Source organism: Loxodonta africana, chromosome 3, assembly GCF_030014295.1.
Source record: "Loxodonta africana isolate mLoxAfr1 chromosome 3, mLoxAfr1.hap2, whole genome shotgun sequence".
Lineage (NCBI taxonomy): Eukaryota > Metazoa > Chordata > Mammalia > Proboscidea > Elephantidae > Loxodonta > Loxodonta africana.
Window position 1 is genome coordinate 89,836,299 of NC_087344.1, and position 27,141 is coordinate 89,863,439.

General features: G+C 41.6%; 1 protein-coding gene across 2 annotated transcripts in view; it reads right to left on the reverse strand.

The window, feature by feature from the left end:
• The window catches only part of RAB3B (RAB3B, member RAS oncogene family), an 82,684-nt gene that overhangs the window by 40,872 nt on the left and 14,671 nt on the right, over positions 1 to 27,141 (reverse strand). The gene's annotated exons all lie outside the window — the stretch shown is intronic.

Consider the following 27,141-nt stretch of genomic DNA (forward strand, 5'->3'; position numbering starts at 1 on the left):
AACACATAAAGAAAAATGACCCAGCACAGAAAATTAAGTGGGACAAGGAAACTGTCAACAACACACACACGCACACAAAAAAAATCAAAATGACAGCACTAAACTCATGCACTGAATGTAAATGGACTAAATGCACCAATAAAGAGATAGAGGGTGGCAGAATAGATTAAAAAAAAAAAAACAACACAATCCGTCTATATGCTGCCTACAAGAGACACACCTTAGACTCAAACTAAAATTCACAGAATGGATAAAAATATACCAAGCAAACAACAATCAAAAAAGAGCAGGAGTAGCAACATTAATCTCTGACAAAATAGACTTTAAAGCAAAATCCACCACAAAGGATAAGGAAGGACACGATACAATGATTAAAGGGTCAATACACCAGGAGGACATAACCATAATAAATACTTATGCACCCAGCGACAGGGCTCCAAAATATGTAAAACGAACTGTAACAGCACTGAAAAGAGAAATAGACTGCTCCACAATAATAGTAGGAGACTTCAACACACCACTTTTGGTGAAGGACAGAACATCCAGAAAGAAGCTCAATAAAGACATGGAAGATCTAAATGCCACAATCAACCAACTTGTTCTCGTAGACATACACAGAACACTCTACCCAGCAGCAGCCAAGTATACTTTCTTTTCCAATGCACATGGAACATTCTCCGGAACAGACCACATATTAGCAAGCCTTAACTGAATCTAAAACATTGAAATATTACTAAGTAACTTTTCTGACCATAAAGCCATAAAAATAGAAATTAATAACAGAAAAAGCAAGGAAAAAAATCAAGTACAGGAAAACTGAACAACACCTCACTCAAGAACTACTGGGTTATAGAAGAAATCAAGGATGGAATAAAGAAATACCCAGAATCAAATGAGAATGAAAACACATCCTACCAGAACATTTGGGACACAAAGTTCAATTTATAGCAATAAATGCACACATCCAAAAAGAAGAAAGGGCCAAAATCAAAGAATTAACCCTACAACTCGAATAAATAGAGAACAGCGAAAGAAGCACTGGGACACCAGACGAAAGGAAATAATAAAAATTAGAGCAGAAATAAATGAAATAGAAAAATAATTGAAAGAGTTAACAAGACCAAAAGCCAGTTCTTTGCAAAGTTCAACAAAATTGATAAGCCATTGGCCGAAGTGACAAAAGAAAAACAGGAGAGGAAGCAAATAACCCAAATAAGAAATGAGAAGGGCGATATCGTAACAGACCCAACTGAAATTAAAAGAAGCATAACAGAATACTATGAAAAATCATACTCTAACAAATTTGAAAACCTAGAGGAAATGGATGAATTTCTGGAAACACACTACTTACCTAAACTAACACAAACCAAGGTAGAAAAACTAAATAAACCTATAACAAAAGAAGAGATTGAAAAGGTAATTTAAAAATTCCCAGCAAAAAAACCCCTGGCCCTGACAGCTTCACTGGAGAATCCTACCAACCTTTCAGAGAAGAGTTAACACCAGCACTACTAGAGATATTTCAGAGTGTAGAAAAGCATGAAATGATCCTGAGCTCATTCTATGAAGCCAGCATAACCCTGATACCAAAACCAGGTAAAGACACCAAAAAAAAAAAAAAAAAAAATCACACACTAATAACCCTCACCAACACAGACGCAAAAATCTTCAACAAAATTCTAGCTAATAGAATTCAGCAACATATAAAAAAATTAATTCACCATAACCAAGTGGGATTCATACCAGGTATGCAGGGATGATTCAACATTAGAAAAATAATCAATGTAATCCATCACATAAATAAAACAACAGATAAGAACCACATGATCTTATCAACAGATGCAGAAAAGGCATTCGACAAAGTCCAACACTCATTCCTGATAAAAACTCTCAGCAAAATGAGAATATAAGGAAAATTCCTCACCATAATAAAGGGCATTTATACAAAGCCAACAGCCAACATCATCCTAAATGGAGAGAGTCTGAAAGCACTCCCCTTGAGAATGGGAACCAGACAAGGATGCCCTTTATCACCAGTCTTATTCAGCATTGTGCTGGAGGTCCTAGCCAGAGCAATTAGGCTAGAAGAAGAAAGAAAGGACATCCAAATTGGTAAGGAAGAAGTGAAAGTATCCATATTTGCAGATGATATGATCTTATACACAGAAAACCCCAAAGAATCCACAGGAAAACTACCTGAGCTAATAGAAAATTTCAGCAAAGTATCAGAATTGAGAACCCAGATGTAAATTCATCCACCTACGAGCAGTTGATATTTGACAAAGGCCCCAAGTCCATTAAATGGGGAAAAGACCATCTCTTTGACAAATGGTGTAGGCATAAGTGGATATCCATCTGCCAAAAAAATGAAACAAGACCCATACTTCGCACCATGTACAAAAACTAACTCAAAATTGATCAAAGACCTAAATATAAAATCTAAAATGACATGGATCATGAAAAAAAAAAAAGAGAGAGAGAGATAATGCTAGGAGTCCTAATATATGGCATAAACAGAATAAAAAATGTAACTAACAATGCACAAACACCAGAAGAGGAACTAGATAACAGAGAACTCCTAAAAATCAAACACACTCATCAAAAGACTTTACCAAAAGAGTAAAAAGACAACCTACAGACTGGGAAAAAATTTTTGACCATGACATATCTGACCAGGGTCTAATTTCTAAAATCTACAAGATACTGGAAAACCTCAACAACAAAAAGACAAATAACCCAATTAAAAAATGGGTAAAGGATATGAACAGGTACTTCACTAAAGAAGACATTCAGGCAGGTAACAGATACATGAGGAAATGCTCATGATCATTAGCCATTAAAGAAATGCAAATCAAAACTACAACGAGATACCATCTCACCCCAACAAGGCTAGCATTAATCCAAAAAACACAAAATAATAAATGTTGGAGAGGTTGTGGAGAGACTGGGACACTTATACCCTGCTGGTGGGAATGTAAAATGGTACAACCACTTTGAAAATCAATTTGATGCTTCCTTAAAAAGCTAGAAATAGAACTACCATATGATCTAGCAATCCTACTCCTTGAAATATATCCTAGAGAAAAAAGAGCCATCACATGAATAGACGTATGCACACCTATGTTCATTGCAGCACTGTTCACAATAGCAAAAAGATGGAAACAATCTAGGTGACCATCAACAGAAGAATGGATAAACAAATTGTGGTATTTGTTTGAAATACTATGCAGGGATAAAGAATAATAATGAATCTGCAAAACATCTCACAACGTGGGTGAATCTGGAAGGCATTATGCTGAGTAAAATTAGTCAGTCGCAAAAGGACAAATATTGTATGAAACCACTATTATAAGAACTCAAGAAAAGGTTTAAACACAGAAGAAAACATTCTTTGGTGGTTACTAGGGTGAGGAGGGGGGGAGAGGGGAATTCACCAAGTAGATAGTAGATAAGAATTTTCTTAAGTGAAGGGAAGGACAACACACAATACAGGGGAAGTCAGCACAACTGGACTAACCCAAAAGCTGAGAAGTTTCCTGAACACAGCCAAACACTTTGAGGGACAGAGTAGTAGGGGCAGGGGTCTAGGGACCATGGTTTCAGAGGACATCTATGTCACCTGCCATAACAAAGTTTATTAAGAAAATGACCTGAATCTCACTTTAGTAAGTGGTGTCTGGGGTCTTAAAAGCTTGCAAGTGGCCATCTAAGATGCATCAGTTGGTTCCAACCCACCTGGAGGAAAGGAGAATGAAAACACCAAAAGACAAAAGGAAAATATTAGCCCAAGAGACAAACCAAAAAAGGGCCACATAAACCAGAGACTCCATCAGCCTGAGACCAGAAGAACTAGATGGTACCTGGTTTCCACCAATGACTGCCCTGACAGGGAACACAATAGAGAGTCCCTGACAGAGGAAAAGTGTGCTGCAGAACTCAAATTCATGTAAAAAGATCAGACTTAATGGTCTGACTGAGACTAGAGTAACCCCTGAAGACATGGCGCCCAGACTCTCTCTTAACCCACAACTAAAACCGTTCCCAAAGCCAACTCTTCAGACAAAGGTATTACTGAACTATAAAACATAAAATAATACTCATGAAGAGTATGCTTCTTAGTTCAAGTAGATACACAAGACTAAATGGCAGCTCCTGACCAGAGGCAGGATGAGAAGACAGAAAGGGATAGGAGCTAGTTGAATGGACACAGAAAACCCGGAGTGGAAAGAAAAAGTGTGCTGTCACATTATAGAGATGGCAACTAGGGTCACTTAACAATATGTGTATAAATTTTTGTATGAGAAAGTAACTTGAGCTATAAACTTCCACCTAAAGCACAATAAGTAAAAAAAGAAAAACTAGCTATTATTATATAGTACAGGGAGAAGGAAATATAGGGAAAACATGGAATGCCAACCAAGAGCTGATAATCGCTGTAGCTGGATGATTGGGTTAAAGTACTATTTATTCTCCTACTTGAATCTATGTTTGAAATTTTCCATAATAAACAGCTAAAAAAAAAAAGAAAAAAATGAGGATGACCGATGCAGCGTGGTACCAGGGGTAAGTACAAGCAGTTCATTTTCAAGGGGATGTAAAATACTGTATTTCATGGATTCTAAGATACTCATTTTTTCACATTTTAGCATCTCCGAAATAACGTTGTATCTTAAAATTGATGGAGCCCTGGTGGCGTAGTGGTTAAGAGCTACAGCTGCTAACCAAAAGGTTGGCAGTTCGAATCCATCTACCACTCCTTGGAAACCCTATGGGGGCAGTTCTACTCTGTTCTTACAGGGTCGCTATGAGTCAGAATCGACTTGATGGCAATGAGTTTTTAACAGGTTACAATTGATAGCACTTTAGATTTTCTGAAACATCATACTTTAAATAATGGGGTGAGGGAGGAAGTAGAAAGTAAGGTTGGAGCTGGGAGGCCTTGCTGCCAGGCCATGGACATTATCCTGAAGTGAATAGGAACCCTCTGATGGGTTTAATGGTGCTCTGCATAGGGTCTGACACCTGGAAGACATCCAGTAAGTATGTGGTAAATGGTGGAGCATTTAAGCACAGGGTCACTGCTGCTTATGCCAAGGGCTGGGTGACACTGACTTTTATGGCAGAAGCATTTGTGGTCTTGCTTTCCCCTCTTTCTTGTCATCTCATGAGTCCCAGTTCTCTCTAGCTCTGCAGGGCAGAAACATTGGGTTGCCTGTTAAAACCATCTTTCTCCTTCTGTGTTACTTCCCTTTTCTCAAAGTAATAAACATTTTACCAGAACCTGAGCCAGCACCATGGCTGATACCAATGTTCAGAGACATGAGGAGTTAACATATACAGGGACTTCTGGGACTCAACTAGAAAGGGAAACTAAGGGCTCTGGATCTCCATCTTGCCCTGGGCTATGCTTTCCCTCTGGTCTCATAGCTGCTTTCTTTCAGGAGTTGGCCCGAGTCACGGTAGCAGACAAGTCCCCTGGGGATCATTTGCATACAGGTGCCAGAGTGTTCTAAAAATAGGATAAACACAGCTCCACAAAGCAAGTGCTTTGAAGTTTATTTACAAGGGAGGGGGGAGAACCATCTGAATCTGAGGAGGGAGAGGGAACCTGTCACTAGCAGCCTGTCAATGGCAAAGGAGCCACATGGCATGGGCTGGGAGTTAGGTGGTCTGGTTTGATTTTAATCCTACCACTAACTTGTTTTATGGGCTTAAGAATACCTCCCACCCCAGAGCCCTAAATTTTCCATCTTTAAAATATGAATATTAGCCTAGATGATTTTTAGGGCCCTTTCAGCTCTGAGGAGTCAGGATAAATAGTAATAACAATTACAATAAAATATAATAATTGGTGATATTAATTAAGTACTTACTAAGTGTCAGGCACTGGCCCAAGTGTTCTTCATGCATTACTTCATCCATTCTGACAACCAGCTCTTTGAGGGTTGGGAAGATGAAGAAACCAGGGCTTCTAGCTGGTTCATTCCAATTCAAAATTGCATTTCTAACAAGTTCCCAAAAACCCAAACTCATTGCCATCAAGTTGATTCCAACTCATGGTGACCTTATAAGGACAGAATAGAATGGCCCCATAGGGTTTCCAAAGAGTGGCTGATGGATTCCAACTGCTGACCTTTTGGTTAACAGCTGTAGGTCAGCATTGTTCTTAACCACTGTGCCACCAGGGCTCCAACAAGTTCCCAGGCAATGCTAATGCTGCTGGTTAGGGACCAATTCTGAGAACCAAGAGTAGAGTCAAAACCAACCAAACCCATAGCCATCAAGTTGATTCCGACTCATAGTCGGAAGAGAGAAGTCTTCACAGAGAAGACTGCCTCATAGGGTTTCCAAGGAGCGACTGATAGATTCAAACTACTGACCTCTTGGTTAGCAGCTGAACTCTTAACCACTGTGCCACCAGGGCTCCGACTAGTAGAGCAGTGGTTCTTAAAATTTATTATATGTAAGAATCACTTGGGGATCTTGTTAAATTGTAGATTCTGATTCAGTATATCTGGGGTGAAAAGGCAAATTCTCAGCAGGGGTTCAAACTGGAATGAACCGATTCGAAGTCCTGGAAGAAACTGAGGCACAAAGGGGTTAAGTACCTTGCCCAGGTTAGCAAATGTTGGAGCTGGGAGTTTAACTCTGTGCTATACTGCCTTCTGGGATGTTAGGGTGTTATGCCTATCCCTGGTTTTCTAACCTAATGGTTTCACTGCCTTAAGCTCATACCACTCCTCCCCATTTTTTCCGGTCTACTCTCCAGGTGCCAAACATTGTGCTTCTCAAAGTCTCAGTGTTCTGCTCATGTTGTTCCTTCTACAGCCTTTTCCCCACCCAAAATGAACCAGCTGGTAATTACCGTTCAGAATTCAGCTCGAATGTTTCCTTTCCTGTGATTCACATTTCCTCCAATACCCACAGGCAGAAGTAATGACTGGCTACCATTTGTTAAGGCTTAGTGTGCCAGGCACTGTGCTAATTGTTACACGGAACTTTTGAGAGAGGTCTCATTGTTATACCCATTTTACAGACGAAGAAACTGAAACTTAGATGTTGAATAGCTTGCCTGAGGTCATACAGCTGATAAAGATCTCACAGGTTTCCTAGCTCCTACTCAACCCGGCCTCCAAAGAAACACTGCGTGAGCTGCCAAGGTATTTGTCTCCTTTACCAGCCTATAACCTCTTCTAGGTCTTTTTTGAATGATTGAATGAACTGCTGGGAGGTAATTTGGAGCAGCATGCCTGGGGAAAAAAAAATCAAGTTAGAGTCAGGATGGGATGGGGAGGAGAAGACTTGTGAAGTCCCTCACTCAAGTATTTCCCTGTGAGCTACATTGGCTAACCAAGAGGTCGGCAGTTCGAATTCACCAGGCACTCCTTGGAAACTCTATGGGGCAGTTCTACTCTGTCATACAGGGTCACTATGAGTCAGAATCGACTCGACAACAACAGGTTTGTTTTGCTTATTTGTTTCTGGTAAAATCCCTTTAGGAACAAGACAAAAAAAAAATTTTTTTTAATTGTGCTGTAAGTGCAAGTTTACAACTCAAGGCAGTTTCTCATACAAAAACTTATACACACACTGTTATGTGACTCTAGTTGCCCTCCCTACAATGTGACAGCACACTCCCTCTCTCCACCCTGTATTTCCCATGTCCATTCAACATCTCCTGTCCCCCTCTGCCTTGTCATCTCGCCTCCAGACAGGAGCTTCCCTCAGAGTCTCATCGTGTCCACTTGAGCTAAGAAGCACACTCCTCGCCAGTATCATTTTATGTCTTATACTCCAGTCTAATCTTTGTCTCAAGAGCTGGCTTCGGGAATAGTTTTAGGTTTAGGCTAACAGAGAGCATGGGGGCCATGACCTCTGGGGTCTCTCCAGTCTCAGTCAGACCATTAAGTCTAGTCTTTTACTAAAATCTGAGTTGTGCATGCCACTTTTCTCCTGCTCCATCAGGGATTCTCTGTTGTGTTCCCTGTCAGGGCAGTCATTGTTGGTAGCCAGGCACCATCTAGTTCTTCTGGTCTCAAGCTGTTGGAGTCTCTGATTTATGTGACCCTTTCAGTCTCTTGGGCTCATGTTTTCCTTGTGTCTTTGGTGTTCAAAAAAATAATAATAATTTTTTTTTTTTTTTGGTGTTCTTCATTTCCCTTTGCTCCAGGTGGGTTGAGACCAATTGATGCATCTTCGTTGGCCACTTGCTAGCTTTTAAGACCCCAGACGCCACCCACCAAAGTGGGATACAGAACGTTTTCTTAAAACACTTTGTTACACCAATTGACCTAGATGTCCCCTGAAACCATGATCCCCAGACCTCTGCCCCTGCTACTCTGCCCCTCGAAATGTTTGGTTGTATTCAGGAAGCTTCTTAGCTTTTGGTTTAGTCCAGTTGTGCTGGCTTCACCTGTATTGTGTGTTGTAAGACAAAAATATTTTTAAAAAAATATCTCTGCACTTTGGTACCCACTTCTGTTCCTATCTTAGGGATAGGATGACCTTTTCCAAGAAGCCTCTTAAAATTACCCTCACTCACATCATTCCCTTAATTTGTGTTCCTTCAACACTTTGTTTATCACAGCCTAAACACAATTGTCATTTAATTAAATATCATAAGCACAGTAGAAGGAATATGGATTTTGAGGTCAATCACATCTGAGTTCAAATTCTAACTCTGCCGCTTCCTGGCATACAACCTTGAACCAGTTATTTGGCTTTCTGAGCTGCAGATTCATTAGCTGCAAAATGGGGTTGATAATAATAGCCTTTTCTGGGTATTGTTGTGAAGGTAAAATGAAATCAATGTGACAGTGCTTTGGCAGCTGTAAAACAAAAAAAAACAAAAACAAAAAAAACCCACAGCTGACAAGTCTATTCCAACTCATAGCGACCCTGCAGGACAGAGTAGAACTGTGCCATTGGGCTTCCGAGGAGTGGCTTGTGGATTCGAACTGCTGACCTTTTGGTTAGCAGCCAAGCTCTCAACCACTGCATCACCAGGGCTCCTTAGCAGCTGTAAAACTCTGTATAAATATTAGTTATATTCATTCAATTTACAACTTGCCCTAAATAACCTGCTGTTCTTTCCTTGGTGCCACACCCAGGACAGGCCTCAGATTCCCAGAGAGCTGGAGGTGCAAGAAAGCACAGGGAGGGAGGAGCCAAGAAAGCAGGGCTGATAACTGCCTTAGCAAACTTGGAGGAAATTGGAGGGCTAATTATGCCTCAGCTGGTAGTAAATTTCCAGGCTAGCCTTTGGGCTCAATCAGTTGACACAGCAACACACCAGAGCAGGACAGTGTCCTCAAGGACATCTTCCTCTCCTCACAAGATGGCACCTTATCTCAGCCTGAGCACAATGCCCAACCTCAGAATCACCTCGATTTTCTCTATGTATCCTTTCTCTTCTCTCTTATCTCCCTTGCCTCTTCCTTCCCAAGACCTAGTTGAGGAAACTGAGGAGATCAGCCAGTTTATGGCACTGTGGGTTCAGCTTGGAGCCCTATTTAAAACAGTCCCTGCAGAAGAGACTGAGCTCCCTAGTTGGATGATTCCAGCACAGCACTTAATTGTTGCTTGTGCTTAGGTATCGCTTATGTGGGGAAACAGTGTGGTCCGGTGGGAAGAGCCCAGTCTTGGGAGTCAGTCATGAAAGCTTGGGTTCAAGTACCACTTGGGTTCAGCTGTGTAACCTCTGGTAAAGTGCAAATGCTTTACCTCTCTGGTCCTCAGTTTCCTCATTTGTAAATGAGGATGACAAGATTTCCGCTCAGGACCAACTGATCTGACTGGACTTTGTGCCCACAATGGCTGTTAGAGGAAAGCAGGCAAGAAAGCGGCATGTCCATTCTGCAGAGAGGCTGACCAGAGGGGAGCCCCAGACCTTCTAGCCAGTGATGGGCAGAACTGATAGGGGAGCTTCCTAGGGAAGCAGGATTGATTTGGGGCCTTGAAGAACTGCTAGCATTTAGATAGGCAAAAAAAAAAAAAAAGGGCCAGAAATTCCAGGTGCAGAGAGCAGAACTGACATTGACTTAGAGAGGTATAAAGCCATAGCCTGAGCATTCACTTCTATTTTGAAAACCTTTATTGAAACATCACTTTTTGTCAAGACCTGTGATGGATGCTGGAGCTGTAGACACAAATTAGATTTGTCTCCTATACTCAGGGATCTTCCAGTCTAGTAGACAGACAAATTCAGACAAGGCAGTCTGGTAAGTATGGAAAAAGGAGCCCTGGTGGTGCAATGGTTAAGCGCTGGGCTGTTAACCAAAAGGTCAGAGGTTTGAACCCACCCAGTGGCTCTTCGAGAGAAAGACCTAGAGATCTGCTCCTGTAAAGATTACAGCCTAAGAGACCCTATGGGGCGGTTCTACTCTCTCCTATAAGTAGCTATGAGTCAGAATTAACTTGACAGCAAACAACAACATATAGGCAAAGTAAAGAAGGGGCCCTTAACCCAGGCTGAGGGGAAGGCATAGAATCAGGAAAAGTTTCCCAGAGGGGGTGCTCCTTGAACTGAGTCTTTAAAGTCAAATGGGAGTTTGCTGGCGGAAAATGGGGATTGTAGGCAGGAGGGTTTTCACTGACCAGTTCTTTTAGAAGTATATTACCAGGTCCTTCTTCCTAGTCTGTCTTAGTCTGGAAGCTGCACTGAAACCTGTCCACCATGGGTGACCCTAACACAGTACAATAAACTGACAGACCAGTGGTCAGACTAAGATGGACTAAGAAGAAGGACCTGGCAATCTACTTCTAAAATAATGAGTCAGTGAAAACCTTATGAACAGCAGCAGAACTTTGGCTGATATAGTGCCAGAAGATAAGCCCCCCAAGTTGGAAGGCACTCAAAATACAACTCCTCAAAGTAGAGTCAACCTTAATGATGTAGATGGAATAAAGCTTTTGAGACCTTCACTTGCTGATGTGGCATGACTCAAGATGAGGAGAAACAGCTGCAAACATCCATTAATAATTGGAATGTATGAAGTATGAATCTAGGAAAATTGGAAGCTGTCAAAAAGAAATGCAATGCTTGGAGATAGATATCCTGGGTATTAGCAAGCTGAAATGAACTGGGGTTGCCCATTTTGAATCAGACAATCATATGGCCTACTATGCTGGGAATAACAGATTGAAGAGGAACAGCATCACATTCATGGTCAAAAAGAACATTTCAAGATCTATCCTGGAGTACAATGCTGTCAGTGATAGGATAATATCCATACACCTACAAGGAAGATCAGTTAATAGGACTATTCAAATTTACATACCAACCACTAATGCCAAAGATAAAGGAATTGAAGATTTTTATCAACTTTTTAGTTTGAAATCGATCAAACATGCAATCCAGATGCATTGATAATTACTGGTGATTGGAATGCAAAAGTTGGAAACAAAGAAAAAGGATCAGTAGTTGGTGATAAAAACAACATCAGAAGAGATTGCATGATAGAATTTTGCAAGATCAATGACTTATTCTCTGCAAACACCTTTTTTCAACAACATAAACCATGACAATACTTGTGAACCTTACTGGATGGAATACACAGAAATAAATTGACTACATCTGTGGAAAGAGATGATGTAAAGGCTCAATATCATCAGTCAGAACAAGACCGGGGTGACTGCAGAACGGACCATCCATAGTTCATATGCAAGTTCAAGCTGAAGCTGAAGAAAATTAAAACATTCACAAGAGCCAAAGTACAACCTTGAGTATATCCCACCTGAATTTAGAGATCATCTCAAGAACAGATTTGACACATTGAACACTAATGACCAAAGATCACACAGGTTGTGGGATGACATCAAGAACATCATACATGAAGAAAGCAAAAGGTCATAAAAAGACAGGAAAGACCAAAATGGATGCCAGAAGAGACTCTGAAACTTGCTCTTGAACAGAGTAGCTAGAACAAAAGGAAGAAATGATGAAGTGAAAGATTGAACAGAAGATTTCAAAGGGTGGCTTGAAAAGACAATGTATATCCACTCCTCACTTACCGAAATAGTTAGGTTCCAAAGACCAGGTTGTTACGCAAAAACCGGCCTTGTACAAAAACGGAGGATGATCATATTGGGTCACAAATATTATGTGGGACACATACGTCTCTCTGAATCTGAGAGGCAGAAAATGTAGGTAGGTGCTATATATCCCACTGATCATTAAAGGGTTACTGCCAGACATACATTGTTAATAAGCAAAATAGTCAGATAGTAGAGTTTTTACTATTGTTGTAAATGCAAAATGTAGTATAACAAGAGAATTGATAAGTGAGGAGTAGGTGTAAAATATTATAATGAAATGTGCAAAGACCTGGAGTTAAAAAACCCAAAGGGAAGCAAGCGCTCAGCATTTCACAAGGTGAAAGAACTAAAGAAAAAATTCAAGCCTTGAGTTGCAATATTGAAGGATTCTATGAGCAAAATAGTGAACGATGCAGGAAGCATCAAAAGGCGATGGAAGCTCACTCCAACAAGGCTAGCATTAATCCAAAAAGCACAAAATAATAAATGTTGGAGAGGCTGTGGAGAGATTGGAACACTTACACACTGCTGGTGGGAATGTAAAATGGTACAACCACTTTGGAAATTGATTTGGCGCTTCCTTAAAAAGTTAGAAATAGAACTACCATATGATCCAGCAATCCCACTCCTTGGAATATATCCTAGAGAAATAAGAGCCTTTACACGAACAGATATATGCACACCCATGTTTATTGAAGCACTGTTTACAATAGCTAAAAGATGGAAGCAACCAAGGTGCCTATCAATGGATGAATGGATAAATAAATTATGGTATATTTGCACAATGGAATACTAACCCAGTGCCGACTCATGGAATACTACGCATCGAATAAGAACAGTGAGGAATCCGTGAAACATTTCATAACATGGAGGAACCTGGAAGGCATTATGCTGAGTGAAATTAGTCAGCTGCAAAAGGACAAATATTGTATAAGACCACTATTATAAGAACTTGAGAAATAGTTTAAACTGAGAAGAAAACATTCCTTCGTGGTTACAAGAGTGGGGAGGGAGGGAGGGTGGGAGAGGGGCATTTCACTAATTAGATAGTAGATAAGAACTTCTTTAGGTGAAGGGAAAGACAGCACACAATACAGGGGGGGGTCAGCACAATTAGACTAAAGCAAAGAAGTTTCCTGAATAAACTGAATGCTTCGAAGGCCAGCGTAGCAGGGGCAGGGGTCTGGGGACCATGGTTTCAGGGGACATCTAAGCCAACTGGCATAATAAAATCTATTAAGAAAACTATTTGCATTCCACTTTGAAGAGTGGCATCTGGGGTCTTAAACACTAGCAAGCAGCCAGCCATCTAAGATGCATCGATTGGTCTCAACCCACCTGGATCAAAGGAGAATGAAGAGCACCAAGGACACAAGGTGATTACAAGCCCAAGAGACAGAAAGAGCCACATGAACCAGTGACTACATCATCCTGAGACCAGAAGAATTAGAAGGTGCCCGGCTACAACCGATGACTACCCTGACAGGGAACACAACAGAGAACACCTGAGGGAGCAGGACAGCAGTGGGATGCAGACCCTGAAATCTCATAAGGGCAGACTTAATGGTCTGATTGAGACTAGAAGGACCCTGGTGGTCATGGCCCCCAGACCTTCCGTTGGCCCAGGACAGGAATCATTCCCGAAGCCAACTCTTCAGACATGGATTGGACTGGACAGTGGGTTGGCGAGGGATGCTGGTGAGGAGTGAGCTTCTTGGATCAGGGGGACACTTGAGACTATGTTGGCATCTCCTGCCTGGAGGGGAGATGAGAGGGTGGAGGGGGTTAGAATCTGGCAAAATGGACACAAAAAGAGAGAGTGGAGGGAGAGAGCAGGCCGTCTCATTAGGGGGAGAGTAATTGGGAGTGTGTAGCAAGTTGTGTGTGGGTTTTTGTGTGAGCAACTGACTTGATTTGTAAACTTTCACTTAAAGCACAAAAAAAAATTATTAAAAAAAAAAAGGCAATGGAAGGAATGCACAGAGTCACTGTACCAAAAGGAATTGACTGATGGTCAACCATTTCAGGAGCTAGCATATGATCAAGAACCGATGATACTGAAAGAAGAAGTCCAAGGTGCACTGAAGGTGTTGGCAAAAAACAAGGCTCCAAGAATTGACAGAATACCAATTGAGATGTTTCAACAAATGGATGCAACACTGGAAGTGCTCTCACTCATTCATGCCAAGAAATTTGGAAGACAGCTACCTGGCCAACTGATTGGAAGAGATCTGTATTTATGCCTATTCCAAAGAAAGGTGATCCAACAGAAATTGGAAAGTATCGAATGATATCATTAACATCACACACAAGTAAAATTTTGCTGAAGATCATTCAAAAATGATTGCAGCAGAACTGCCAGGAATTCAAGCCAGATTCAGAAGAGGGCATGGAACTAGGGATATCATCACTGCTGATGTCAGTTGGATCTTGGTTGAAAGCAGAGAATACCAGAATGATGTTTACCTGTATTTTATTGACCACGCAAAGGTATTTTACTGTGTGGATCATAATAAGTTATGAATAACACTGCGAAGAATGGGAATTCCAGAACACTTAATTGTGCTCATGAGGAACCTGTACTTAGACCAAGAGGCAGTCGTGGTTTAAAATCAGAAAAGTTGTGTGTGAGGGTTGTATCCTTTTACCATACTTATTTGATCTGTATGCTGAGCAAATAATCTGAGAAGCTGGACTATATGAGAAAGAATGCAGCATCAGGATTGGAGGAACAACCTATTATATGCAGATGATGCAACATTGCTTGGTGAAAGCGAAGAGGACTTAAAGCGCATACTAGTGAAGATCAGAGACTATAGTCTTCAGTATAGTTTACACCTCAACATAAGGAAAACCAAACTCCTTAAAACTGGACCAACTAGGAACAACATGATAAATGGGGAAAAGACTGACATTGTCAAGGATTTCATTTTACTTGGTTCCACGATCAACGCTCATGGAAGCTGCAGTCAGGAAATCAAATGACGTATTGCATTGAGCAAATTTGCTGCAAAAGACCTCTTTAAAGGGTTAAAAGGCAAAGATGTCACTTTGAGGACTAAGGTGCACCTGACATGAACCCATGGTATTTTCAATCACCTCATATGCATGTGAAAGCTGGACAATGAATAAGGAAGACTGAAGAAAAATTGATGCATTTGAATTATGGTGTTGGTGAAGAATATTGAATATACCATGGACTGCCAGAAGAATGAACAAATCTGCCTTGGAAGAAGTACAGCCAGAGTGCTCCTTAGAAGAGAGGATGGCAAGACTTTTATCTCATGTACTTTGGACATGTTATCAGGTGAAGATATAATAAGGAGGGGAGGGACAAGTCCCTGGAGAAGGACATCATGCTCGGTAAAGTAGAGGGTCAGTGAAAAAGAGGAAGACCCTCAACAGGATAGATCAACACGCAACAATAGGCTCAAATATAGCAATGATTGTGAGGATGGTGCAGGACTGGGCAGGGTTTTGTTCTGATATACATAAGGTCACTATGAGTCAGAATCAACTTGATGGCACTTAAAATAGCAATAAGGGAGGAGGGAACAACCTGGACAAAACAAGGAGTAAAAAAGTGAATCCTAACTGTAACGGCCAAGAGCAGCCTTAGGAGGCATGACAATTAAATGTAATGGGCATCTTGGATGGGATCCTGAAACAGTTGAAACTAAGGAAATCTGAATAAACTATTAAGTTCAGTTAAAACAATGTATCAATCATTGGTTCATTAATTGTAACATATGTACCATTGTTGTTGTAGTTGTAGGTGCCCTTGAGCAGGTTCCAACTCATGGCGACCCTATGCACAACAGAACGAAACACTGCCCAGTCCTGAGCCCTCCTTACAGTCGTTGTTATGTTTGAGCTCATTGTTGCAGCCACTGTGTCAATCCACCTCGTTGAGGGTCTTCCTCTTTTCCGCTGACCCTGTACTCTGCCAAGCATGATGTCCTTCTCCAGGGACTGATCCCTCCTGACAACATGTCCAAAGTATGTAAGATGCAGTTTCGCCATCATTGCTTCTAAGGAGCATCCTGGCTGTACTTCTTCTAAGACAGGTTTTCACTGGCTAATACTTTTCAGAAGTAGACTGCCAGGTCCTTCTTCCTAGTCTGTCTTAGTCTGGAGGCTCAGCTGAAACCTGTCCTCCATGGTGACCCTGCTGGTATCTGAATACCGGTGGCATAGCTTCCAGCATCACAGCAACACACAAACCCCCACGGTACGACAAACTGACAGACATGTGGCGGATACCTACCATACTAATGTAAAATGGTAAAAATTGGGGCAACTGGGCATGGAATAAATGGGAACTCTCTGTACAATATCCACAATTTTTCTGTAAATCTAAAATGATTCTTAAAAAAAAAGTTTATTTTTAAAATAAAGATGTATCCTGTGTTTGGATTGGGGGTTTAGAGAACAAGTGGGTGGGACATGGACTGCTTGGCAGATGAATGGCCAAAGATAGAGCTGGGAAAGCAGGAAGGGCTTATTCTGAAAGCTGGGAAAAGGAATTTATTATGTATTGATGGGGAGCCCTCACTGGGTTTTATGTAGTGGAGTGAAGGTGATCGGAGAGCAAATGGGAGGGAGAAAGACACAGGGCAGGAGGATCCATTCAGGCTGCTGCTACAGTCTAAGAGGGAAATAACAGGAATCTGAGGTAGGAAAGGGGCAGAGGGGAGGCCAAGCTCACAGTCAGCCCTCAAGAAAGGTTATAGAACAGAACTGAGAAGGAGATGTGTTCAAGAAAAATGTGGGGAGATAGAATTAATAGTTCTTGTGAACAAATGAATGAGTAGGATAAGACCAGAGTGAAATAAAGGAAGTCCCTTAGGTTTTGAGGCGGGGACAGTGGTTGGGGAGTGTAGTGGCCCATTAACCAAGGGAACAAAGACACCCCTTGGACTTGGCCTCTCATCTAGCTCCCCTTTCCTCCACCTCTGCCTCTGGACCTGAGATCAGAGCCTCTGCATCATTAGCACAGAGTTGACAGACTTCACAGAGAATAGTGAGAAGCACAGGAGTTCAGAGAGGATGAGAGTTTCCAGCCGTCACCTGGCAACCCAAGGTGTGGGGCAATGGTGTGGGGGAAGGACGAGTCTGCAGAAGGAAGGGATCATAAATCCTCAGTAGAATGGCCTCCCTCACTCCCACCCCTGCTCTTAGCAACACATCTGGCAGGACCCAGGCAAGCTAGGAAAATCTCCAGCCTTCTGAACAACTGAGCATCTTCATGAGCACTACTTTGCTCTCTGTCCTTTGAAAATGGGGATAAAAGGGCTATGGCTCATACCTAATTTCTCTGCTGATGAAGCCCACCCTGTAAACCCCATGGCTCACAATTTGAGAAGTACTAGTAACAGTATCAGTTGGAAAAGTACGACATAATGAAAGACTAAACCTGACTCTATCATTCACAGTGTGACTTTGGGCAAGTCTATTGAGCACCTAATATGTTACAGGCACCATGCTAGGTCTCATTTGATATTTACTACAATACTAAGAAGTAGGCTTTAACATCATTCCTATTTATCGCTGAGGATACAGAGATTCAGAGACGTTGTTATCTGTCATATTGCTGGGGCCATGTGTTCATTCTCCTTATACCACAGCTGAACTAACTGACCATAAGCCCAATCCCTCCTCTCACCTTGTGCCAGAATGTGCAGCTGCTCCTTACAAACCATTACATTCAGTTCTAGGTCAGCCTGGCACTCAGGGCACTCTGTAATCCATTCATTCATTCAACAAATGCTTAACATGTGCCAGGCACTCTTCTAAGTGTGGGAACATAGCAGTGAACACCACAAAATCCTTGCCCTAATGGAAGAGACCAATATTAAAGAACTAACCAAATAGATCAATATGGAATTATAAATTGTAGTGAAAGGTATAAAGAAAAAGAAGAACGCTATGACAGAAAATAACAGGCTTAGTTTGAGAGCCATGCCTCTCCTGGCACTGCTCCCCCTGCCTGAGTGGTCTCCATACACGTTCCTCTCTAGCTCTCACTCAGTCCTTCAAATCAAGTGTCTTCCATTAAGTCCTCCTTTTAACTCAACTTTCCGCATCTCCTAGTTCTGGCTCTTTGCATTGCTCAGACTACACGTAAAGCACTCCCAGCACTCAGTTGTTTTTGTTAGCTGCTGTGGAGTCACCGTGTCTCACAGCAATGCCACACACAGTGGAATGGAACAAGATGCTGCCCAGTTCTGTGCAATCTGCATGATTGGCGGAGGATCGGACCCGGGCGATCCACAGGGTTTTCGTCAGGTGATTTTTGAAAGCTCCACTGAAAACTGTCCGACATCATAGCAACAGACAAGTGGTAGCTGCACGTCATGTGGATTAGTCAGGAATCGAAGCCAGGCAAGAAATCTACCAGAGTGTGTTTGAAAATTTTAGCTGTGACATTAACTCTCAACCACCTGTGAGGTCCCTGGGGCATCCCTGGGCAGTGGAAAGGGCGGGGAAAGACAGCTGAGTGTGAAAAACACACAAGCTATGGCAGCAGATAGTAACAAGCCCAGCTTTGCCATCTTGGCATGATTTGGGCAAGTACCTTAACTTCTCTGAATCTGAGTTTCCTCATCTGTTCTGGGCAGCAACATTGTGATGATTAGAAGAAAAAAAGTCTGTGTAAAGCACCTGCACAATATGTAGTTGCTGCCCAATAAATTATAATTCTTAATAACATTTACTGAGTGCTTTCTAGGTGCCAAAGTCCTTACCTAGGTGAAGATATAATGAGGAGGGGAGGGGGACAGGGCACAGCGTATACATCGGCTTTGATCAGAGAGAACTTGATTCACACCTGGACTCTGCCACTTACTATTTGTACAAACTTAAGTATGCTTCCTAACTTCTCTGGACCTCAGTTTATTTACCTGTAAAACAGGGTTGGTGTAAGAATTAAAGGAGATGAGAAAAGCACTTAGCACAGGGCTGGGCGTGCTAGCCAGTGACACTGCCATCTCACTCCAACCCTGCGGGTGGCATTATTAGTCCCATTTTACAAGTGAGAATATTTTACACAAATGGTAGCTGCTGTTTTATTGCCATAACAATTATTGAAAGGCAAAAACACAAGGGACTTCAGGCAATCAAAGTAGGAAGAGCACCTCTGCCAGCCTTTGGGCCTCCAACAGCAAGGATCGAGAGGAAGCAAGGCACTTACCCCTCCTCCTACTGCCCCCACACAAACACTGTTTGTCTTGGGGCCATCTGCCTATGTTATAATTGGTTTTGTTGTGCCTTTTATCCCTCTGTTCATATCAGTGATGGCAAGAAGCCCAAAGCCATTCCTCATCACTGGACTCTGATCCCCATACAGCTCTGTGCATCATCTTTTCTAACCCTATCTCTTTCCCTCCCTACTGAAAGCTTTCTTGGGGGCTTCTGAATCTCACAGTTGGTCATCTGCAAAACTCACTGTCCTCAACCTCTTGTCCGAGTGTTTCCTTTATCTCCTTACTGTAATGGAAACCTGGCCTTCCTTATGGACATTGTCGTTGTTGTTAGATGCCATCGAGTAGATTCCAACTCATAGTAACCCTATATACAACAGAACGAAACACTGCCCGGTCCTGTGCCATGCTCACAGTAGTTGTTATGCTTGAGCCCATTGCTGCAGCCACTGTGTCAATCCATCTCATTGAGGGTCTTCCTCTTTTCCACTGATCCTGTACCCTTATAGACATAGCTTCCCCAAAATCCTCCAAACTGGTGGCTGCCTCTTCTCTTACCACCCTTAATCACTGAGCCAGGAGGTGGGGTCGATACTGTTGCTTTCACTGCTACTTCCAGATCATTCTCCTTCCTTCCATCACAAAACAAAACACCTCCAGCTTTGAATCTCCTGTCATAAGATTATGCTGCCTATGTATCTATCCACTGACCATTGAACAGCTCCTGGTTCACTGCCAGTGTTTCCAGTAATACTCCTGGCATTCTTGGTGATTTCAATATCCACATAGACTAGCCTTCCAACAGCCTGGACTCTCATTTCCTTGAACTCCTTCCTCTCCACAGTGGTCTTGACTTCTAATCCCACCTCACTCACTCTCACAGTCACCCCTAAATCTTATCATTATTAATAGTAATTTTAAGTCTACCACTATCAGACCACAGTGGTCTTCCCAGCTCACTCCTAAATTCCCAGCTTCAACAGTCTTCAAATGCTACCATCTTTTTACCGTCTTTCACTCCCCTCATGTCCTTACCTCCCTCCCTACCCAGATTGAATTCTATCGCAAATCATAATAATGGCTTCCCTGCATACACCCTTGACTCTCTTTGCCTTCTATTGCTTTGTCATACTTACCGTGACTTTCATTAAAGCCAACTCTCTGCCTAGTCTATGCCTGTATCCACAGAGCAAAACATGGCTGGAGAAAAACACACAACCTTACTCCAAAATTCATGAACCTCAAAGTCATGGTCACTAATTTCAAGTGGAACCTCAATGCTAATAAGCAATCAAATTATATTTCCCAAATCTTTTCCCTCCCCCACTTCCCTAAACAATGTTCTTCTCTCTCCTCAAATTTCTAACACCTCCTCCTCAGAGGGTGACCTTTCTTCTTACTTCATCAGGAAATTGAATCCAAGAGATCTCCCATCAGCACATGTAGCCCCTAGCTACATCTGTGTCCATCCCTCTGTTTTCTTTCTGGTTAATATGGATGAACGGTCTGTGCTCCTAGCAAGAGAAGTCCCTCTCTGCTTACAATCCCATACCCTCTCACCAACTCAAGGATATTGTCCCAGCAATCATCCTCTCTCTCCTATATCATCAGGTTTTTGTTTTGGTTTATTGGTTGGTCTCTACTGTATTGTTCTACCAGCACACAGATATGTTGGTATTTCTGCCATCTTAAAAAGCAAAACAAAAATTCTTCTGATTCACTTCTTTCTTTACCTTCAGTGACCATCCCATTTGTCTCCTTTTCTTTAGAGCAAAAATCCTTGAAAAATGTCATATACAGTCGGTGTCCCAATGTCTCTTCTCCCACAGACCCGTTATGCCACTAAAATGTCTTGTGTCAAAGTTACCAGTGAGTTCCATGTTGCTAAATCCAGTGGTCTTCTTCTTCATGAATTATCAGCAGCATTTGACACAGTCGATTTATCCTTCCTCTATAAAAAACCTTTCTCTATAAAACTCTCTGTTCACTTGGCTGCCAGGACATCACATTTTTCCTTTTCAGTTGCCCCTTTTCAGTCTCCTTCACTGAATTCCTCCTCATCTTCCCATCATTTTAGTGTTGGAGTGTCTCTGGGCTCGATGATCCTTGGACCTTTTCTTCTTTCTATCTTCACTTCTTCCCTTGTTGATTTTATTTGATCTCATGGCTTTAAATACCATCTATATGTGGATCACTCCCTAAATTTATATCTCCAGCCAGGACCTCTGCCCTGAACTGCAGACTCATATATCCAACTGCATATTCTATATCTTTACTTGTTTGTCTAACAGGCATCTCACACTTAACATACCCAAAATTGAGCCTGCTATTGTCTCCCCAAAGTCTATTCCTCCTATAGCCTTCCTCACCTCAATCAGAGGAAACACCAATCTTTCATTCACTTGGGGCAAACCCTCAGAATCAACCTTGACTCCTCCTCCTCTTTCTTTCTCTACATCCAATTTATCAGCAAATTCTATGAGCAATGTTTCCAACATACGTTTGAATCTGACTATATAGTACCACTGCTACTACCACTCTAGTTCAAGCCACCATGATTCTCAGCCTGGATTACTGCAAATCCTAACTCATTATCCTGCTTCTGCCCTTTGACTCTTTATAATTTATTCTTGAAAAGGAACACCTTTGCCTCAGAGCAATTCTGTTAAATATCAAAATGAAAGCTTTTTGTTTTCCGGGTTTTTTTTTTTTGGAAGTAGATAGTGGTAATAATTGCATAACTTCATGAACATACTAAAACTCACTGAACTGTACACTTTAGAAGAGTGAATTTTATAGTATGTGAATACTTCAGTTTAAAAAATCTAAGTCATTAAATGCAATGTGGCATCCTGGATTGGCTCCTGCAACGCTAAAAGAACATTAGTGAAAAACTAACTAAATCTGAATATGGTCTATGGTTTAGTTAATAATATTATATGAATGTTAATTTCTTAGTTTTGACAAATGTATTGTGATTATGTAAGATGTTAACATTAGAGAAACTGGGTGAGGGATATACAGGAATTTTCTGTACTATTATTGCAACTTTTCTATGGATTTAGAATTATCCAAAAATAAAAAGGTTACTTAAAAAAAAAAAAAACATAAGTCAACACTGGAAACTACAAAACATTGCTGAAGGAAATTGAAGAAGACTTAAATAAATGGAAAGATATCCCATGTTTATGGATTGGAATATTTAATGCTGTTAAGATGGCACTACTCTGCAAAGCAATCTACATGTTTAATGCAATCCCAGTCAAAATGCTAGTGTTTTTGTCGTTGCTCTTTGCAGAAATGGAAGACCAGATCCCAAAAGTCATATGGAATTTCAAGGGACCCTGAATGGCCAAAACAATCTTGAAAAAGAATAACAAAGCTACAGTAATCAAACCAGTGTGGTACTGGCATAAAATGAGATATATAGATCAATGGAATAGAACTGAGAGTCCAGAAATAAAACCACACTTCTATAGTCAATTTATTTTTGACAAGGGTGCTAATTCAATAGGGGAACAAATGGCTTCTTCAACAAATGGTTCTGAGACAACTGAGTATTCACATGCAAAAGAATGAAGTTAGACCTTTATCTTAAACTATATGTATATAAAAAAATTAACTCAAAATCAATCGACAACCTAGACATAAGAGCCAAAACAGTAAAACTCTTTGAGCAAAATATCGGGGTAAGTATTCATGACCTTGGATTTGGCAACAGCTTCTTAGATATGACACCAAAAGCACAAGCAACAACAACAACAAAAAATTGGACGTCATCAAAACTAAAAATTTCTGTGCTTCAAAAGACACCATCAAGAAACTGAAAAGATAACCCATGGAGTAGGAAAAAAAAATTGAAGTTATATACCTGATAATAGTTTAGTAAGCAGAACATGTAAAGAGCTCTTACAACTTAACAACAAAAAGACAATCCAATTTAAAAATGGGCAAAGACTTTTCTAGATATTTCTCCAAAGAAGATATACTAATGACCAACAAGCACATGAAAAGATAATTAACGTCATTAGTTATTATGAAAATCCAAATGTGATACTCACTAAAAAAAAAACTAGGATGGCCATAAAAAACAAAACAACAACAACAAAACAGAAAATAACAAGTGTCAAGGACATGGAGAAATTGGAACGCTCATCCATTTCTGGGATGAGGGATTTTTGTCTGTTCCTTCATTCTGCAAGCACCTGGAACAGTACTTGATGTGTCCAATTTAATATTGTTGAACGATTGAATGAATAAATGAATAAACAAATAAAAGAGAGGTTTGGCGTGGCCAGAATGGGTACACTATGTGGTACTAGGAGCAGAGGCAGGAGCTGTGGCTGGGAGATATGGAGAACCCACAATCTCTTCATTGGAAGAATACTGCACAAAGCATGCTACAACTCACCCTCTCCCTTAATGCCTCCCCCTCCCTACACCTCAGCTCCAGTGGATACCCTCTATTTGGAATGTCTTATTACCACCTCCCTCTCTTAACCTATCCTGCAGCGCTCCTCCCAGAGGTCTTTACTGCTTACTCCACCCAGTGCTAAATTCTTTCTTTTAAACTTCCACTGAATTCAGTCAGCACCCCAGCTAAAAGGCCAAAGGAGCCAGCCACCAACCATCGCAGACTCAGATCAGGACTCAGAGAAAAGATTCCAGTGGATGTCTGTTAACTCCTAAAAAGAAAGCAGAATCCAGCTTCGATCACACCTACACTCCCAGCTACCACAAACCAACCCTTGAGAATAACAGAGTTAATAAAGGCTACCAATTAATAACCATTTACTATGTACCAGGCAATAGGCTAAGCATTGTCTTATTTCATTCTCCCAACACCACTACATGGTGGTTACTAGAATTATCCTTATTTTAGAAATGAAGAAAGTGAAGCATAGGGAGGTTACGGGACTTGTCCAAGGTGACGGTGAAAGAAATGGGCTTGGAACACAGGTCTGGCTGACTCAAAAGGCAGTGCACCTAACCACATGTTGTCCTGCCTCCTGGTAATGTATAAGTCTTTGCAGGGGTTGTCAGCACACTCATCTGAGTCAAAAGTTGAGTTCAACCTCGTTCACACAGCTGGATGAGTCAGACAGATAGCCCTGCCTCTGAGGATGTTATCACCTGTTACAGCCAACTCTCATTACCTACAGCCACCTCCTTCATGGAGCCCTCCCTGATCCACTTAAGCTGGAAAGGAGCAGAGGCTCTCTCAACTCTCTTAAAACTTTCTGTACCTCTTTCAAGGCATCATTCATGTCTACACTGCAATATAGGTATTTGTGTGCATGTCACATCTCCCCTACCACTTCTGTCCCTTAGACGCAGGTATGTTGTCTCACTAATCTTTAAATGCCTGTGGATTGGCACGGCCAGGCACACAAGGGGTCTTTGAAAGCAATCATGCTTTTGCAGATAGACATTCTTCTGCCTGTAAAGCCCTTTACCTACGTTCACCTGAAAATTTTGTGTTCATCTGTTAAGACCCAGCTCTAATGTCCCCTCCTTGGTGCAGCCTTCCATGACTTTCCCAGGCAGAGGTAACTGCTCCCTTCCCTGTGTTCCTACAGCACTTTCTTCATCTCTTTATTATATTACTTAGATATTATTGCAGCTGTTTATTCGCCCTCTATGACAGTGCCTGGCACATAATAGATACACAATGTGTATTTGTTGAACGAATGAATTCACAATTGGTTGTAGACTCACACCATCCTGGATGGAGGGAAGGGGGTTGTGGACCCAGAGTGTGTCTTGGAGGCCCCTTGAATAGCCAATCAGGATTACTGGTTAATTCATTTGCAAATTACAAGGCAAACTATGAATGGGAATCTGATTCGACTTCCCATGGTCTTTGTTGTGATTTTTTAAATCAGATTAAACCTCTTTCAGCAGCTGGTTCCTACAGGTTTTGGAGAGATGAAAACGTCAGTGTGTCTCTGCAGCCACACTAGGGAACTTGTTGCCTAGAAAAATCAATTGTGATTATCATAAGAGCTGAGTATGAGATGGTGTGCTCAGGAACTGTCACCACTTTCCTGGAACCACGGGGACCTGTCAGAGCCCCAGTCTCTCTGCTGCAGCCTCCAGCCTCTTCTGTGCTGCCCACCAATCTCTCTGTAGGTCCCCAGTTCAAGTGACTAGATGTTTACCTTCCTGAAGGTGGTACACAGGACCCGTGAATATGTTCCTTTATTTGGCAAAAGGGAGTTTGCAGATGTGATTAAGTTAAAATTTTTGAGATGGGGAGATTGTTATGGATTATCCAGGTGGGTTTATAAGGACAAAGAACTTTATACAGTAAACCTGCGAAAGCTGGAACCTGTGTAAGGTGGAAATCTGTCAGAGAAGGAAAGCTCAAATATTTTCCACTAAAGCTAGTGGTAGGAAAGTGGTAAGACTGAACTCCATCAAAGGCAGAAAACTTGCAAGACAGAAAAACAAGGCCGTCCCAGCGGGTTCCAGCTCTGACAGGTTTCACTGTAGTAGGAAGGTAGGAGGGTCAGAGTCAGAAACAGAGATTAGAAGATGCTGCACTGCTGGCTCTGAAGACGGAAGCCATGAGCAAAGGAACATAGGTGGCCTCTAGAAGCTGCAAAAGGCAAGTTAATGGATTCTCCTCTACGTCCTCTGGGAAAACAAGCTCTGGCAACACCTTGATTTTAGCCCAATGAGAGTCATTTTGGGCTTCTGACCTCCAGAACTGTAAGATAATAAAGTTGTGTTGTTTTAAGCCACTAAATTGGTGGCGATGTGTCACAGCAGCAAGAGGAAACTAATACAGATGTCCATGAGACACTGCCAACCTCATACAATAATCCACTACAACAACCTCTTAAATTCTAGGGAAACGTCAATTTCTCTTGTTGCCTCCCCTAATTTACTAACTTTAACTAGAGCAAGAGAACTATGACACTCATTTTATTTCACTTCTGGAGCTCAGGGGGTAAATTCAGTGCTCATTAGTTCTTGGAAAGCAGAGAATGTGTCATATTCATATTCATTTTTCTATTGCCAGTATCTAGCACAGTAAATATTTGTTAAATGACTGCTCAAGAGCCACACTCCTTCTTAGTTTAGATTTCTATTGTGATTATCCTTCCCACATCCCTAAGCTCCATTTCATGTCTTTAACCCTATGTTACTACCCTAAATCTAGAACCTTGAAATTCCCAGACTTAGTATCCACTAGTATAATATGGAAACCCTGGTGGCATAGTGGTTTAAGAGCTACAGCTGCTAACCAAAAGATCGGCAGCTGAATCCACCAGGGGCTCCTTGGAAACCCTATGGGGCAGTTCTACTCTGTCCTATAGGGTCACTATGAGTCAGGATCAACTTGACAGCAACAGGTTTGTTTTGTTTGTTTGTTTTTTAGTATGACTAAATGATGCCAAAACCATGTGGTAACCTAAAATGTCATCTAGACTGCTGTGTGTGAATAAATCAGTTGGCTAGTGAGTGAAACTAGCCATCTATCCAACACCCACATTTTACTCTGGCCTTGTTGTGCTTGGCTCCTGGTTACATAGGGAGTCACACTCATTACTGTGGAATTCAGGACTTACAAAGAATCTCTTAGGAGTCCTGCTCCTATTTGCCCCAGCTTTCATCACTCTTCTCCACTCCCACTTTGGAGCTCATGATTACTTCTGTTTTTCTCTTTAATTATAAGAGATATTAGAGGAGAGGCCCTCCCTTCCTGTCAGTGACGAAAGCTCTCCATGGATATAGAGGCTTCTACTACCTGAGAGGGATGCTTTAGGCCTTAAGTGTTAGTGCCATCACATGGGCTAATGGTAGATAGTGATTCATGTGGGCCTGTATGCTGGGCTTGTATGCTGTCTGACTCCAGAGTGAAGTATTAGCAAACCCCACTTGCCTGAAGACTTGA